The sequence below is a fragment of the Caretta caretta genome, chromosome 6, assembly GCF_965140235.1.
Source record: "Caretta caretta isolate rCarCar2 chromosome 6, rCarCar1.hap1, whole genome shotgun sequence".
Lineage (NCBI taxonomy): Eukaryota > Metazoa > Chordata > Testudines > Cheloniidae > Caretta > Caretta caretta.
Window position 1 is genome coordinate 126,558,413 of NC_134211.1, and position 16,983 is coordinate 126,575,395.

The window sequence follows — 16,983 nt, forward strand, 5'->3', positions numbered from 1 at the left end:
GCCTTCACCCAAGAGCAACTAGAACCCTTCTGAATCTTCACAGCTAGAGAGGGACTGGAAAGGAAATGTTTCCTTTAGCTCAGGGGCTACCAGAGAGCCCTGGGGTGATGGTCACAGCTTTACATTTCACTCTTTTGTGTCTCAACTGAGGAGAGAGAAAACAGCCCATTGCTCTGGACCTCAGAGTAGCATTATTTCAAGAAATGGCCCTGATTCCCTTGGAGGGAGCTGCCGCAAAATGAAAGTGAATCTCATTTAAGAAGCTGTAAGCAGAGAATTGGGATAGCAGGGGAGGGGTAGATAAGCCCTGAAACAAAACCATACTGACATGTGATTGCCCATACTGTCGGAAGGAAGGAAGGAAGAGGGGACAATATAGGCCGGATTGTTTCCAAGTCAAATGCTTCTATTTCCTCTCAGCTCCTCTCTATTGTCTCTCAGAAGATTAATGGCAGCGTACAGCCTATATTTCCTGACATGCTGGCAAAGGGTTTTTTCCTCCTTTTCACCAAGGTATTTGCAAACCTGTCTGCTCTTTACATTAATGAGCTAAGAGAATGTTACTGTCTCCCATGAATATTTCTGAGGGCCTTGGAAATGCCTGAGGCCTTAGATCAATGCCTCTAGCTCTCTCGAATGTTCCTCCAGTGCAATGAACTTGAAGCATTACTGACAATTGGCAACAGAGCAAGTGCCGCCTCCTTAATGTACAGGTCTTAGCTCTTGCATCTCGGACAGTTTAACTGAAGGGTGCTTGAAACGGGACTCGGAAAATGCAGCATCAAAGGGGACAGAAGACCTCCCTCCCCAGTTCCAATCGTATCAAGACTTGGCACTCAGATTTATGCAATATAGAGACTCACACAAAAGACAGAGGAGCCCCAGCTTAATGGACTCGGCAAAGCCTGATTCCCCTTGGCAGGATGTCTGGAGGAATGTATCCTGTTTCTCTTTTTCACTGACTATGCCTAGATTGACTGTTTCTTGGCCCAAAGTGCTCAATGCAGAGCTCTTTCCAAATACCCCACGTGCCCAGTAGCAAAACAGGGTGAGATGAGGACTGATCAGACCAGGAGGCGGACATATGCTTTGGCATGGGGTCAGCTTATTGTAGCAATGAGACAGGAAATTAACTAGCCGGAGCCTTCGTTTCCCGAGATGGGCACAGTCTCTGTCAAGAGGCGGTGCTTCACACCTAAATGAAGGTCTCACTGCAGTTTGTTTCACTTTCATTTAAACACTTGAATGACTTAGTGGTAAATAATTTGTGTGCTGTTACATCACGGTGGGGTCGTTTTCATTTTACCTCCCCTGTTTTTTCTCTTTGCTGAGGTTAACAATGTGCATAAATGTCCAATCTGCTTATTCACTCCACTTCATTCTAGTCACATTACTTCTCTCTACTCACTGATGTCCTGCTCAATGAAACTCTTCAAGCCGTGTTAGCAGCTGCAGCTCAATCCTGCCCGGACGTGCGACTCACAGATGAGATCATTCACACCTGCCACTGTGCTCTGTCTTGCGGGAGCCCTTCAGTTATTCTTGGCAGGACCTTAAGGCCTCTGCAACATGGGATAAAGCAGACACGTCATCAAGAGCTGTCCCTACGGTTTGCTTTTTTCAAGATACTCTGGTACAGTAAATAGTGTGGAGATGGACGTAAAGTCAAAGAGAAGTCTTGGTTTCTTACCGTCTCTCTGGAATGAGCTGCCCTAACAACGGTGCAGGGCTCAGGAATGGCTGGCGTCTACTGTAGTTGGGGTGGAAAATAGGGGAGGGTGGTATAGCTCAGTACTGCGATCCTTAGTCATGGGAGTTGCTATAATGTCTGGTGCCAGGATGCACACGGTGAACTCTTTCAAGTAGGGACTGTTGGCCCCCTGTGAAATGCCGAGCTCATTTCTGGGTATTAGAAGATAAATAATAATTGAAGTCGATAGGACTGCTCTTGGGATCAAGATAAATGGCCATTGCATGAAATCTACAAAGCTCGGGCGTGGGTTGGAAAGCGGAATGATCTCGGTGCAATGATGTCTTTGGGTTCCAAGCCAGCATTATCCCAATGACAAATTATTGAAGGAAAACACTCCTTGTGTGTCTTAGAAGCAGTCTGCAGCCTTGTGAGCCCTGGCCAGTTGCTAGGGGAGGTTGTTTTCTGTTTTGAGGCAACAGGTAGCTGATGAGCCTTTTGCATGGAAAGTGGAGATTGTAAATGTTCCCATTAAACCCAGCTTCACTACAACTAGAATGCTCCCCACACCCATCCCCTCTGCTCTTCCTTGCACTCAATAGTGCAGTGAGCAGCAAAAGAAGGGAAAATGCATCTTTCCTTTGGCTCCCGCTGGAGAATGGAATTCTACTAACCCCCAGTGCCAATGGGTTGGCTGGGGAGGGTATGTTTGGAGAAGGCCGCAGCTGTCATCTTATTTCCACTCTGCCCCCACCCAAGCACGCTGTGGTCATCCCTGCAGTCTGTTCCTTCAGTCTGTCTCCAGCCCAAGTATACCCCTTTCTCCATGGCAGAGCAATGTAATGGCTGCAGCACCAGCAGCCAAGCCACGTAATGGTATCAGATGAAACTGCCTCAGACTCGCAAGATTAGCCCCCTGTCATTGTGCCAATGTAAACAGCCCAGTTGGCTTGAGTCTGGAGTAACGTGGCGGCTTTTACACTAGATCTACATGATTGATGTGCTGGAATTTGGCAAACTCCAGAAATTAAAGGAGGATTTTAGCAGTGAAGGAGGCAGGGAGTGGGAATCACTGGGATTGTTCCCAAGGGATCCTCACAAAGAAACCAGTCTAGCAAGGCACCTGTTGCTCGTGGCTCAAACCTGTGCTTGCAGTGTTCAGTGCAGCTCCCTGCCCTGTCTGAAAGGATTCTTTCCTGGACACGTCTCATGACAGGATGCCAGTAGAAGCCTGGTGGTTTGGGAGGGAGAGATACTGAGATCTGGCCAAGGATTAATGGCTGGATTGACAGTTTTCTTTTCAGGCTGAATTGGTGTGGCGTGCATTGCTTCATAGGGAGATAAAACTGGTGGGTTTGAACCTACGTCACTCATGGCAACAAGTCCATTTGAGGCAGTAGCCCAGGGGAGGAAAGGAAGCACTTTTTCATGCTCGTATGCTGACTCATGGAACAGAATGAGCTTTGCTCCTAAACACTTTGCTGCTAATATTTTATAAAATACAACAATAAAGGCTAAATTTTTTAATGCTAGTCACTAGAATTGGGCCCACAAGTTTTGTTCCTGTGTGCAAAACCCATATCAAGCAGGCAGATGGGTAACAGCCTGCGTTGCATGAGCAATAGTCTGCTTGGGCATGCAACTACCTGTTGTGTGTGGGCAGTGATCATACTGCAGAGTCTGAATTTTCAGAAGGGCTAAGGCCCAGCCTGCCTCCTGCAAAATCTGCTCGTTAATTACATGTCTGCAAAATGAAGTATGCCTGGAAATGTGAGTGGGGAACTGTGAGGCAAGGCCACTTGGCAAAGTGTCCCCCATTCTTTGCAAACAGCTCTTGTCTCAGACCTGACAGACCCTCTGTATCAAATAGATTGGTTACAGGTATTTGTCCAGGTATTTGTAACCTCAGAGGAGTAGCTTGTGTTTATATTGTTGCACTTTGCGCTGCATCGATTGGCCGGTAGTGATTTAATTAGGCAGTGTTATACACAAATACTTTGCACATGAGCAATGCCTTTCCAACCAACAATCTCAAAGCTGTTTATAGGGCCGTAGTACCTGAATATCTCACAATCTTTAATATCTTCATCCATCCAATGACCCCCACCTCACCCCACCCCCGGAGATAAGGCAGTACTACTATCTGTATTTTATAGGTGGGGGAGTTGAGGTGCAGAGACTAAGGGTACGTCTACCCTGATATTAGATGCCCCTGCCAGCTGGCTCAGGCTAAGGGGCTGTTTAATAGCAGTGTAGCTATTGGGGTTTGGCTGCAGTCCAAGCTCTGGGACCCTCCCACCTTGCAGGGTCCTAGGGCTCGGGCTCCTGCCCATGCCCGAACATCTACACCACAATTAAACAGCCCCTTAGCCCAAGCCCCGCGGCACTGAGTCAGCTGGCAAGGGCCAGTCATGGGTTTTTAATTGCAGTGTAGACAAACCCTAAGGGACTAGCCCAAGATGACATAGGAAGTCTGAGGCAAAGCAGGGAATTGAAGGTGGTGTTAGTGGCTGACCCATCCTCCCTCTCTTCTCTTCCTCAAAGTTATGTCTGAAGGGGAAACTGAGGTACGGGAAGACTAAGTGATGTGTCCAAAGTCTGAGCCAGGACCAGTAGCTAGGCTCCTGGCTCCCAGTTTCCATATCCAACTATGAAAGCAGCCTAGCTGCACCGTGACAGTGGAGTTACCGGCTGGAGGTCAGCAAGTCAGCCGATGAAAATGAATGTGCTCTGCTACTTGAGTATATGCTTGTCGAGTTGTACAATCCTAGAAAACAGACCAAGAATTTGCCAATGATCTGTCTGTACGGACAGCCTGATCCTCAGCTCTGCGGGATTTCTGATCAGCGCAGCCGAATGGGTTGGAGAGGGCACAAAAGTGTCTTTGAGCCATCTTTGCTCTTCTTAAATCTCATGGCCAGCCAGGGCACAATCTGGCTCCTGGTGCAACTCAGAGCAGCCATAAAGGACCATTTGGCTGCTGGGGAGTGCTTTCCCCTCTCTACATCCCCACATCCTACAGATACTGATGGATAGCGACCTTCCCCAGAGCAGGCAGCCTTCCCACTATTAGGTGCAAGTGAAGAAGGCAATGACGTGCAAAGTCTAGTTTAGTTACCTGTTGCCTTCTGGCATAATATGATGGGCAAAATGCATTTCGACTGGTGCCCTACGTACAACACCAAATACTGTAAGACCTTCTAAAGCCTTGAGGCGTCATTGGATTGTACGGCAGTGCAGCCCAGTGGCCAGAGCAGATGACCTGGAGTCACGAATCCTGACTTGGGCAGTTGTAAACTTTACTTACTATCTGTAAAAGAGGCGTAATAATACCTGTCTACCACCTGTGAGGCGCCATTAATTCATGTTTGTAAAGAGCTTTGAGATCCTTAGATGGAAGGCTCTAGAGAAGTGTCAAGTATTATTCATTAGCAGTTGGCTAGTGCTGGAGGGAGCAGCAGGACCAGGGCTCGAAAGGGCTAGCAAAGAAACTGCCGCATTTCCTTCTGCAATTTACACACCCACTTTTCTCAGCATATTTTCATGTAAAAGGCCGCTCGCCTCGGCTAACAAATCTTACAGGCTCGCTGCCGTACTGCATTGACACTGGTAGGGCACGCTGAGCAGAATAATTTTCTTCATCCCCACTACATGATAAAACCAACTGTCCTCTTTTGCTCTCCTTGAAGGTCAAGGCTGCCAAGTGTTTTGAAAGGCTTTTGTTTTACACACCAAGGCAGCGTTTCTTTGCTTGTAACGACACTGCCTCACGTGGCCACACCGGCTTTTAATGGCAGGCTTGGAGAGGATGGCACGGAGCAACTGACAAGTCATGGAAAACTTAGAGAAACCTTCTATTTACAGACAACTCAGCGGCTATATCAACATACTCTGTGTGTCTCCTCTGTTTGGTACCAAGGACTTTTGCCTGTAAACAGGATCTTTAGTGCTTAGGAGCTGTTCTGCCTGTTCCCCACCTGCAGTCAGAATGAGAGATCAGGGAAAATAAGAGCCAGGTCGATCATTTCTTGGCTCACATTTTGATCCATGACCACTTACTGTGCCTGGAATAAGGCCTATTTGACAGGAAGCAAGGAAACCATCAGCCTTCTCCTCCCTCTGCTGGTGGCAAAACTCTCAAGGGCTGGGAATCCCGTAAGTTTCCCTTTGGTACTCAGTGCCCACCTAACCTGGGTCAGTCTGACCGAAGGTGCAGGTGACGTAGAATGGGAGGAAGAGAGGAAAGCAGCATTGGGACCCCCAGGACGAGAGGAGAAGAGGGAGCCAGGGAAATAGAAACAGACCTGGGCAGAGCACAACAAAGAATGGGAGCACAATATGAGAGGAGCAACCTGACAGGCAGGAGAAATAAAGGACACAGGAGGAGGACACAGAATGGGAAGGATGGTGTAGGAGAAGCCTGGTGTGGGGCCACATGGAATGGGCCACCAGGGCTGGGCACAGGTGCTCTCTAGCAAGAGGATGTCTTCTCTGGCCCAGCAGTGGTGTAGGTAGACTCCAGAGGTGGTTCTTGACTGTGCAGATTGTAGCTGTGACACTGGGTGTTGTATGGGACAGGGGGAGAGAGTAGCCAATGGCTCCAGTATGAATGGAGAGAACCCCAGTGGATAGCAGTAGCCTTTTCAGGTGGAATCCTGGGGGGCATGAATGCACATCACGGGGGCAGTACCATGTGAGACGATAAGCTAGTGTGAGCCTGCAGGGCTATTTTTAGGCTGGTGACTATATTGTGTGTCATGCTGTGGAAGCTCTGATTGACTGGCACACTGCAGTCCACGGGGTCTATAATAAAGGTGTGACACAGCAATGGGAGTGAGAGACTCAACTTTAGTTCCTGGCTCCAGATACCTGAAGCCTGCCAGGGTTACAGAAGATTATGCAGCCCCCGTCACATGGCAGGGGTCAGCATCTGCTAGCTCCTGCCATTACTGTTACAGAGTCCAGGGTCCAAGGGGCAGGTTCTTCAACTCTGGGCCCCAAGTTTTGAAGCTGTCTTGCCATGGTCAGAGAATAATCAACATAAGAATGGCCATACTGGCTCAGACCAAAGGTCCATCCAGCCCAGTATCCTGTCTCCCGACAGTGGCCAATGCCAGGTGCCCCAGAGGGAATGAACTTAACAGGTAATGATCAAGTGATCTCTCTCCTGCCATCCATCTCCACCCTCTGACAAATAGAGGGTAGGGACACCATTCCTTACCCATCCTGGCTAATAGCCATTAATGGACTTAACCTCCATGAATTTATCCAGTTCTCTTTTAAACCCTGTTATAGTCCTAGCCTTCACAACCTCCTCAGGCAGGGAGTTCCACAGGTTGACTGTGCGCTGTGTGAGGAACTTCCTTTTATTTGTTTTAAACCTGCTGCCCATTAATTCCATTTGGTGGTCCCTAGTTCCTATATTATGGGAACAAGTAAATAACTTTTCCTTATTCACTTTCTTCTCACTCATGATTTTATAGACCTCTATTGCATCCCCCCCTTAGTCTCCTCTTTTCCAAGCTGAAAAGTCCTAGTCTCTTTAATCTCTCCTCATATGGGACCCGTTCCAAACCCCTCATCATTTTAGTTACCCTTCTCTGAACCTTTTCTAATGCCAGTCTATCTTTTTTGAGATGAGGGGACCACATCTGCACGCAGTATTCAAGATGTGGGCGTACCATGGATTTATAGAAGGGCAATAAGATATTCTCCATCTTATTCTCTATCCCTTTTTTTTAAAGATTCCTAACATCCCATTTGCTTTTTTGACTGCTGCTGCACACTGCATGGACATCTTCAGAGAACTATCCACGATGGCTCCAAGATCTTTCTCCTGATTAGTTGTAGCTAAATTAGCCCCCATCATATTGTATGTATAGTTGGGGTTATTTTTTCTAATGTACATTACTATACATTTATCCACATTAAATTTCATTTGCCATTTTGTTGCCCAATCACTTAGTTTGGTGAGATCTTTTTGAAGTTCTTCACAGTCTGCTTTGGTCTTAACTATCTTGAGCAGTTGAGTATCGTCTGCAAGCTTTGCCACCTCAGTGTTTACCCCTTTCTCCAGATCATTTCTGAATAAGTTGAATAGGATTGGTCCTAGGACTGACCCTTGGGGAACACCGGAAGTTACCCCTCTCCATTCTGAAAATTTACCATTTATTCCTGCCCTTTCCTATCAACGTTCATCTCTTCCTGAGTCTCCCGTAAATAATGGAGTGGAAGGGGCGTGAAGTCACGTTTGTGTAAAAGACTTGGGGTTAGGATAAGGAAAGGGACTTTAGTCCTACTTCGAAGTGATTTCACGTTGATGCTCAGCCATGTATCAGATTCTCCTATAGTACAGCATTTAGAAATGCTGATGATTGGATGCAGTGGGGTTGTAGCCGAGCTGGTCCCAGAATATTGGAGAGAGACAAGGTGGACGAGGTAATATCTTTTATTGGACCAACTTCTATTGGTGGAAGAGATGAGCTTTTGAACTTACACAGAGCTCTTCTTCAGGTCGGGGAAATGTACTCAGTGTCACAGCTTAGTACAAGTTGGAACAGATTGTTCAGTAGAAGAAGTTAACACACGTTTTAAGGGACCATTCAAGGTGAAGTGGCCAATTAACACCTCTCCAGACATAGGGGGGGAAAGGTGAAGGTGAGGAAAAAATGGGGGGGGGGGAGCAGGGTAAGGGGTTCTAGATTGCTGTAATAAACCAAAAATCGAGTGACACTGGTCAGTCTGTGATTTTTAGTGTCGAGCAAAGGTATGAATTTAAGCTCCCAAGCTCATCTTTTGAAGGTGTTGTGCAGGTTTCCTTGGAGGATGAGGACTGATAAGTCAGATATAGAGTGGTCACTTTGTGCAAAGCATCCACCCAGCAGAACCCTATAGCCAACTATATACAAGAAACCCACGGACCACCCCACGTACCTTCACAGATCCGGTAACAACCCCAAATCCACTATGAAATCTGTTCCCTCCAGCCAGGCACTCAGATACCCCGGAATACCTGTGAGGAGGAATTGCGGGCTATACACCTTAACACACTTAAAACCACTTTCACCAGACGAGGAGACTCCACCAGAGAAGTAGATTGCATCATGGAACAGGCCACTCAAATACAGAGAGAACCTGCTTCAATATGGAAATAAAACCCCCTGACTACACACCCCTACTTGTCACCTACCACCTAAGTTCCCTCTAAGCTGCATGGCTGTGCAGCAAGCTATCAAGGGCTGCAAAAGAGTGCAGTGGGGAGAGGCACCTCTCCCTCGGGCTGCTGCGGTGAGAGAAGGCTGGGGGGAGTCCCACTGCATCCCCAGGGCAGCCTGCACCCCAAGCCCCTCATCCCCTGCCCCACCCCAGAGCCTGTACCCCCCTGCATCCCAACCCTCTGCCCTAGCCCTGAGCCCCATCCCGCACCCCAAACCCTTCAGCCCCACCCCAGAGCCCGCACTACCAGCCAGAGCCCACAACCCTCTGCCCCAGCCCTGAGCCCCCTCCCACACTCCAAACCCCTCACCCCACCCCCCACCACATATCACCTCCATATTGGTGCACATAACAAAATTCATTCCACACATGGATGTAAAAAATTAGAGTGGACATTGTTTATCACCCCACAAGTGGAATCCATATGGTGTATCATTAAACAATTACAGCCCATATTCAATGGGGACCACATCCTAAAAGTGATCTTTCCTGAACCCGCACTTCTGGCCTTCAAACAACCCCCCAACCTCTCTATACGCATCATCAGAGGCAAGCTCCCCACAGACCAGGGCACACCAACTCAAAGCAGCACCAGCCCCTGCCAGAACAACAGATGCAAAACCTGTGGACATTTCTCCACTGCTCTGATGATCAAAACCACCCCTGATAGACCTTTTGAGACCCATGGAACCGACACATGGCTACCGCAACATGTGGGTGAAGCCAGACGAGCACTACACTCAGATGACCTTGCACAGGAAAATGATGAAAGACAAAACCACCAAATGCCCGGCGGCCAAACACTTTTCATAACTGGCCTCAGTCCCCACCCTTAAAGGAGACCTGAACATGGCTTTCGGAAGCTGAGCCTGGGAGCTTAAATTCATAACTTTGATCGACACTAAAAATCATGGTCTTCATAGAGATGCTAGATTTATGGCTTATTACAATAAGCTATAACCCACGAACCCCTCCCCCAGCTCTTACTTTCTCCTTCACTCCTACGCCTGGAGAAGCAGTAACTGGCCACGTCCCCTAGAATGGCCTAGGTAGTGTCTACACAGAGGCATGGCCGTGCAGCGGCTATGCCACCAGAGGGTTTCGAGTGTAGACGAGCCGCTAGACTTAGGCCATGTCTACACTAGCGAGCTCATAGCGGCACAGCGAAACTGATGCCGCTGAGTTGCTGTAGGATCGCTCGTGGAGCTGCTCTCCCGTCAGCATAATTAACCACCGAAACGAGCGTCTCCCACTGACACAGCGCTGTCCACATCGGCACGTCTCTTAGTGTAACTTATGCCGCTCAGAGGGGTATTTTTGTCACATCCCTGAGCAGCATACACTGTACCGACAAAAATGCGAGTGTAGACAGCCCTGCATGTCACTCGTCTCACGGATCTCGAAGGGGGGAAGGGTTATTATTTTATAGATGGAAAACAGAGCTTACAGTGTGTCCATGATTTGTCCAAGGCTTCACACTCACTCATCGTCAGAGGCAGGACAAGGACTTGGTCTCTCCTGTACATTCCCCATCTCTTTTTCTACCATGTTCTTTTGCCAGCAGCCTAAGGCGATGGTAACTGTCGTACTAGACAATTAGCCTGCAAGCTATGAAACAGCCATGGGCCTGCTAGACCTGCACTCTCTGTCTCTGGGGGAAGCAGCAGAAAGTGGATGGGGCCAATGGGGAATGCTGAGTATGCAGATCAAGCATGCTTCACCCATACATGGCCCAACTCCCAGTTCTGTCTCTGGGGCAGAGATGGGCTGGATGCCATGTTATACTGCTCATACATCCAACAAAGGAACGGGTGGTATCAGGGCCCTGATCTGCTTGCCCATCATCTATTTCAGGGCCATAAAAAAAGGCATCGGGCCCCAAGAGAGAGAAACATTTAAGAGAGAAATAAGTGTTTCCGCCTCTCCTCCCCCAGCAAACTAAAGTGCAGCGTGTGAATCATACAGGTTTGCTGTTTCCTGTCTTCAAGCACCTATTCCCTGTGTTAGCCACAACCGAAACAAGAATGATGGGCTGATTGCCGTCAGCAGCGCCTGCCAGGAGCGTCAAGTGCATTTCCTGCTTTAAAGAACAAATTAAAGCCAGCAAGTGCATGACTGAGATCACAGTCCCCCCAGCCAAGCTCTGCTTTCGCTTCCAGACACGCAGAACTCAGTTGAGGGCCCATGGGAAGTAATCATGGGCCGCAGCGCTGGGGCTTTACGAATCCTGCGGTCCTGCTCCGCTCCTCCCTCTAGAAATTTGAAAGATACTCCCACCTTTCTTTCTGTTCAAAAGTTTCTCGGCCTTTCCCTTGAGGAGACAGCCTGGAAATTGTCAACCACTGAAAACAGAATGCAAGGTGTTAAAGAACCAGGCTGGGGCTCATAGATCAGAGAGGTGGGGCTCAGGGAGCGGAGAAGCGGGGCTTAGAGATCTCTCTCTCTCACACTCACACACATACATATGTACGTACGTAGTTAGTTCCATTTGGTGTGTGTTCCAAAGGCTCTTCTCACTCACCCTCACCAAAACCCTCAGGCCGGCCGACTGTTAGGGCCATGGTGGGAAGGGATATGTTATATTTGGGATGGATGAGGCATACACATGGTTTTGCAGCCCTACCCCAAAGATGTTAGGGCTGGCTCTAATGTCTAGCCATGGGCTGAGCAGCAGAGAATAGTACAGCGCTCTGCTATTTGAATCAAAAGGGGAGATTGCCCCATCTCTGTGTGACCCTGCAGCATGCTGATTCACCAATGGGGTGGACACATCAGGGAGGATAAAATAAGCATAATCTATGTCTCTTTGGAGGCATGAAACATTTTTAGTTGTTGTTTCCTCAGTTGGCACTTGGAGCAGAAGGGCTGAAGTAGTAGAGACAGGCTTATCTCATGCCACTACTGGGGAAGCAGGAAATCTCACACAAGAGCCTGTTCAACTCAGGATAGTGCCGGCCCAGTTTTGCAGCCTTCCCAAATTCAATGGCCTGAGATCCATCTCCATAGAGACGCTGAACAGCCAGCTGTAACTGGGAATTGCAGGTGCTTGACGTCGCTCAGCACTAGGTCCGAAGGACTCTGCTCTGCTCCCACTGAAGTCAGTTGTGCGTTCGGATGGTCAGCACGGTTCTGTTTCCATAGACAGCGCAAACAGCCTGTGCAATAAATGACTTTTATTGTAGATGAAGTAGAACGACAGAAAGAAAGGATGTGTCTGTGTGTGCACATGCGTGAACACATTTCCTGTGTAACGTGCTGCAGCAACTGTGTGGACAAAATGACTGTGGTCTCTGCAGACAAAGGTCCCGGTCCTCAAAGGTCTATAGGCACTGAGTTAGGTGCCTTAAAATCCCTTTGTGGATCTGGCACAAGAGTGCCGAGACATTTAAATGGGTCCTGCACAGAAAACGGAGGGGTAATGTTTTCCAGCTACACTCTCCACCAGCACCGCCCAGGCTCGGGCTCCAACAGCTATCTTGCTCAAGATTGTTTAAAGCTGGATAAGGCAGAATAATGAAATAGCTTCTTACCTGTTAGCCGCCCCAGGGCAGGCTCTGTGTCTGTCTGGGTTTGTACAGTGCACATCACAATGAGACCCCAGCCCAGGGTGGCTGGGGCATACTAACACTAATCTTTGGCTGAAACAGCAGTTTAAAGTTTTGCTGCACAAACTGTCCACCACAAAGGAAACGTCTCTTCTTCAGCCAGAAGAGGGGACGTTCCATGGGCCCAAATCCCCCGGATTAAAAGGGATCCGTGCGCTCAGTAAAAGCTGCCACGTTAGCAGCGTGACTTCTACCGCTGCAAACACTCGCTACCTTTTTAAAGCTGAGGGATCAGTGTTAAAAAGTCAAGTTGAAAACAAAACCTATCATGCAGCCGTCCAGTAGCGTTTCAATGATGCGATCTTATGCAAACCGCTCTGGGAAAGCCACTGCTGCCAGCTGTTGATAACTGCTTTCAGCGAAGGCAAGCCCACCAATAACTGCCGTGGCAAGACCCATTCTGCGGCGGTTATTGCTTCTGTAAACGCTGCTCAGCGGGTTACGATAACTGCAGGGTTTAATTAAAACAATGCGGCAGCAAGCTGAATGGCTGCACTGTGCTCAGCGGGGGGAAGGGGGGGAATCCATTGCTTCTTCCTGGGAAACGGCCATCTTTTTAGTATTCAGCCTTCAGGACACTGCTTCCTAGGTTTCAGGTAAACATTGGCACGTGCTCAGAATGCCCGGGCTCTCTGAGGGCACCCGTGAGACGCTCCCCGGCCGGGCAGAGAAAAGGGCTTATTAAACTTCTAGTGCACAGTACAGATTGAAGAGCACAGAGGCTAGCAGGCTCTGGTGCACTATTTATATTACGGTAGCATCTAGACACGCCCCCCCAGCCCAAATTAGGGCTATATAATATAGGTGCCATTGTGCTGAACATACCCGCAGGAGGAGGCTGTCCCTGCCCTGAGGCACTTACAGTCTAAACGCAAGGGAAGCATTGTTATCCCCATGTTACAGATGTGGCGCTGAGGCCCAGAGTGGTGAGGTGACGTACCCAAGGGCACAGAAGAAGTCGGTGGCAGAAAGAAGAACTGATTCCAGACCCTAGTCCATTGCCTTAACGAAAAGCCCCTCCTGCCTCTTCAGCCAAGCCCCAAGCATCCATCTCTAAGGGCACTAGAAAACCTCCAACTTTTCAGTCAGGATGCAAAGGACCAGCACAGCTACTTGAGGGGTCCTTGTATGGTTACTCCCCGGCCAGAGGAGTAGTCATGAGAATGAGGACATTGCAGCATCAAAACACTGAAAAGCAATAATTATTTAACCCTTCCCCCACCCCTCACAAGGCAGGTAGGGATTATTTTCCCCCCTTTTTCCGACTGAGAAAACAAAGGCAGAGTTCTCTGATTTGCTCAAGCCACTCTCAGAGCTGGGATTAGAACTCAGGAGTTCTCTGTCAAGGCACATGTGGGGGAGCGGGTGTCAAATTAAAATGCAGCATATGGGCTGCAGGGATTGATGTCACTGGCGGGTGTGTGACGCTGGAGAAACGCCGAGAGAGCGAGTGCAGATGCTGCTTTGTAATGGTAAGCCATGACCTTGGCCCCCTATCCCATGCCCCCGTGTGCGTGGTAGGCCCAATCTGTTCGTGTCGCAGGCTCGTCATCGCTGACTGTCACAAAGAGCACAGCCTGGTGGTGTGGCCTCCAGAACACATCCTGGAGCGAGAGGGCTTAGGGTTCCCTTTTGCCTTCAGTTTCCAGTTTGCTAGTCAGGGTGATTAACTGACAATGAGCTCTTTGGAGTGAGGTGAGAAAGGCCATTGGAGCGCTAGGTTCCAGCAGAAGGAGGGTTAAGAAGGCTCGCTTTGCAGAGCTCTTGGCAAAATCCCTCTGTTTCACAGTCTGAAATCAAACCAGGTATGCAGGGCATTCTGCTCTGAGCATCCAACCCAGCATTGTTGGGCTCCTGAATCTTTCCATTTGACCCGGGGCAGGTGTATCCTGTGTGCCAGGCAACTTTACAGCAGCGATAAGGGGCTCTGACCCAGAGAAGGAAACTTGGAATCACCATTGTAAATGTAACGCCCACCCTAGGATATTTACACCAGCACAGGAAGTGTGCACTCGCTCTCTCTCTCACACACATGCACACTTAAAACCCAGCCCAATATATAACGTTTGCTAAGAAAATATACAGTGTAATAGTGACCATTGTGCTTGCGATTGCAGTTTAGTTGTGTTTAACTACATCACTGAATTATAATTTACAGATCTGGCGCCAGATGCCAATACCCTTATTCACAATGAACCTCACTCCACCCAGAGTCCCTTAGAGTCACTCAAGTTCCGTTCCTCGGAGCACAGGGGTCTGCCAGGGCAGCACTGGGATTTAGGACTCTTCTATTCTGTCAGTCATTCTCCATGCTGTCAAACCAAGGCTTTCCAGGCTGAGTTCCGATCAAATTCCCACACTGCCCTTATGTTGTTTCCACGCCTGTTCCATATACAGCGTGTATCAGAAATCATTGTCAGTGCAGGGGGTCAAGTCCTGCTGCTTCTGAAGTCTATGACTTCAGTGGCGGTAAGGCTGGACTGTAATAACTACCTGGTGTTCTACTTCACTTGTGCACCATGCTCTAACTATGGTTCACACCTTCAGGGATAGGTTGTGCAACCAAATCCTTATGCACAAATATGAGCTTTTACTCACCCAGGTAGTCTGATTGATGTCAGCATAGTGATATGCTCATTCAAGCCCTCACCATCTAGCAACATCGCTTGCTCTCCTTAGAATGGTATTCTGCCCCTTTCTGTGGCACATCAGTTCCATCCCAGCCCTTGCCTATCTTCTGTACGTGAGCAGCGAAGGGTCTGGGAGATTAGAGGCCCGTTCATGCAAAGCCAGCTCAGGAGCTTGACATTTAACGCGGCAGTTGCCCAGCGCTTTCCAAATTGGCTGTTTATTGATGCAGCCGAACAGCCGCCGTCTGCGTTAAGTGTCATGGGAACGTTCGGCGAGAGCTATGTAATTTGCTTTTCAGTGGCGAGGTTAATAGAGCCATCATCGCTTTGACCTAAAGCATCTGCCAAAATTAACCATGAAAACAGAACAAGAAATGATTGTGTGACGCAAAGTAATTTAATGTGTTTGCTGTTAATAAGGCTCCAGGAGAGAGATTTTTAGCTATAAACAAGTAGCGTGTCAGTACGAGTTATCTGAGCTGGGGGCCCTTGTTCCTTAGTGTTTGAGGGAAGAATAATGGATCTGTAAAAAACTGAAAATAATTAAGAAACCTCTGGTCATTGGAGTATATAGTCCAACAGCAGCTCTTGCCCAGGGCTGCTGCCAGCTCCTGATGTTATCAAGAGCCCTCTCCATTTGGGGGCCATGTTCAGGTCAGTGGTCTGTATCCAAAGGCCAACACGCTCTTTTGTGAGGGGATCACAGACTAGGCCAATGGGCTCCATGCAGGGGCAGAGGGTCACCTGACTGGAGATTCTTGCAGGATTGAGGCCTCAAGTATAAAGGCAGCAACTGCTCTCCTGAATAAGTGATTCCCCTGCTACAGCTCTAACTTTGCAATTGGCTATGTGCAGGCTCACCCAGCATCCATAGGCAGGATCCCCTAAAGCACTAGGAGAGGGATTCTCCTACCTGGGCAGGAGAATCATAGAACTGTAGGGCTGGATGGGGCCTTGAGAGATTATCTAGTCCAGCCCCCTGCACGGAGACAGGACCAAGTAAGCCGAGACCAGCTCTGTCAGCTGTTTGTCCCCTTGATCTTTAAAGGGGAATCCACAGCCTTTCTCTGAAGCCTGTTTCAGAGCTTAACTACACTTAGGCCTGGTCTACACAAGAAAATTAAATCCACACCCCTGAACGGGGTAGTTAAGGTGACCTAACCCCCTGTGTAGACAGCGCTAAGTCAATGGAAGTTTTCTTCCATCAACCTAACTACCACCTCTTGGGGAGGTGGATTACCTACACCAGCGGTTCTCAAACTGGGTTGGGACCCCAAAGTGGGTTGTGATCCCTTTTTAATGGGGTCACCAGGGCTGGCGTTAGACTTGCTGGGGCCCCGAGCCCCACCGCCTGGGGCCAAAGCTGAAGCCTGAGGACTTCAGCCCTGGGTGGCAGGACTCAGCTTACAGGCCCCCCCGACCTGGGACTGAATCCCTTGGGCTTCTGCTTTGGCCCCCCTGCCCGGGGAGGTAGAGCTCAGGCTTTGGCTTTGGCCCTCATGCCTGGGGCTGCGGGACTTGGGCGGGCTCAGGCTTCAGTCTCTCCTCCTGGGATCATGTAGTAATTTTTGTTGTCAGAAGGGGGTCGCAGTGCAATGAAGTTTGAGAACCACTGGCCTACACTGATGGGGGGAACCCTTCCTGTCGGAGTAGGTAGATAGCACTCCAGCGGTGCTGTGGCAGCGTTTCTAGTGAAGACATAAACTTAGAAAGTTTTTCCTAATATCTAACCTGAGTCACCCTTACTGCAGATTAAGCCCATTACTTCTTGTCCTACCTTCAGTGGACATGGTGAACAATTGGTCACTGTCCTCTTTATAACAGCCCTTCATGTATTGGAAGA

General features: G+C 48.9%; 1 long non-coding RNA gene across 1 annotated transcript; it reads right to left on the bottom strand.

The window, feature by feature from the left end:
- Nucleotides 1–1,217: 1,217 nt before the first annotated feature.
- Nucleotides 1,218–10,546, bottom strand: LOC142072374 (uncharacterized). Its single transcript, XR_012668773.1, has 2 exons — nt 10,353–10,546; nt 1,218–1,562 (listed from the first exon to the last, which is right to left on the bottom strand). It is a non-coding gene; the product is annotated as an uncharacterized LOC142072374 (long non-coding RNA).
- Between the last annotated feature and the right edge of the window lie 6,437 nt (nt 10,547–16,983).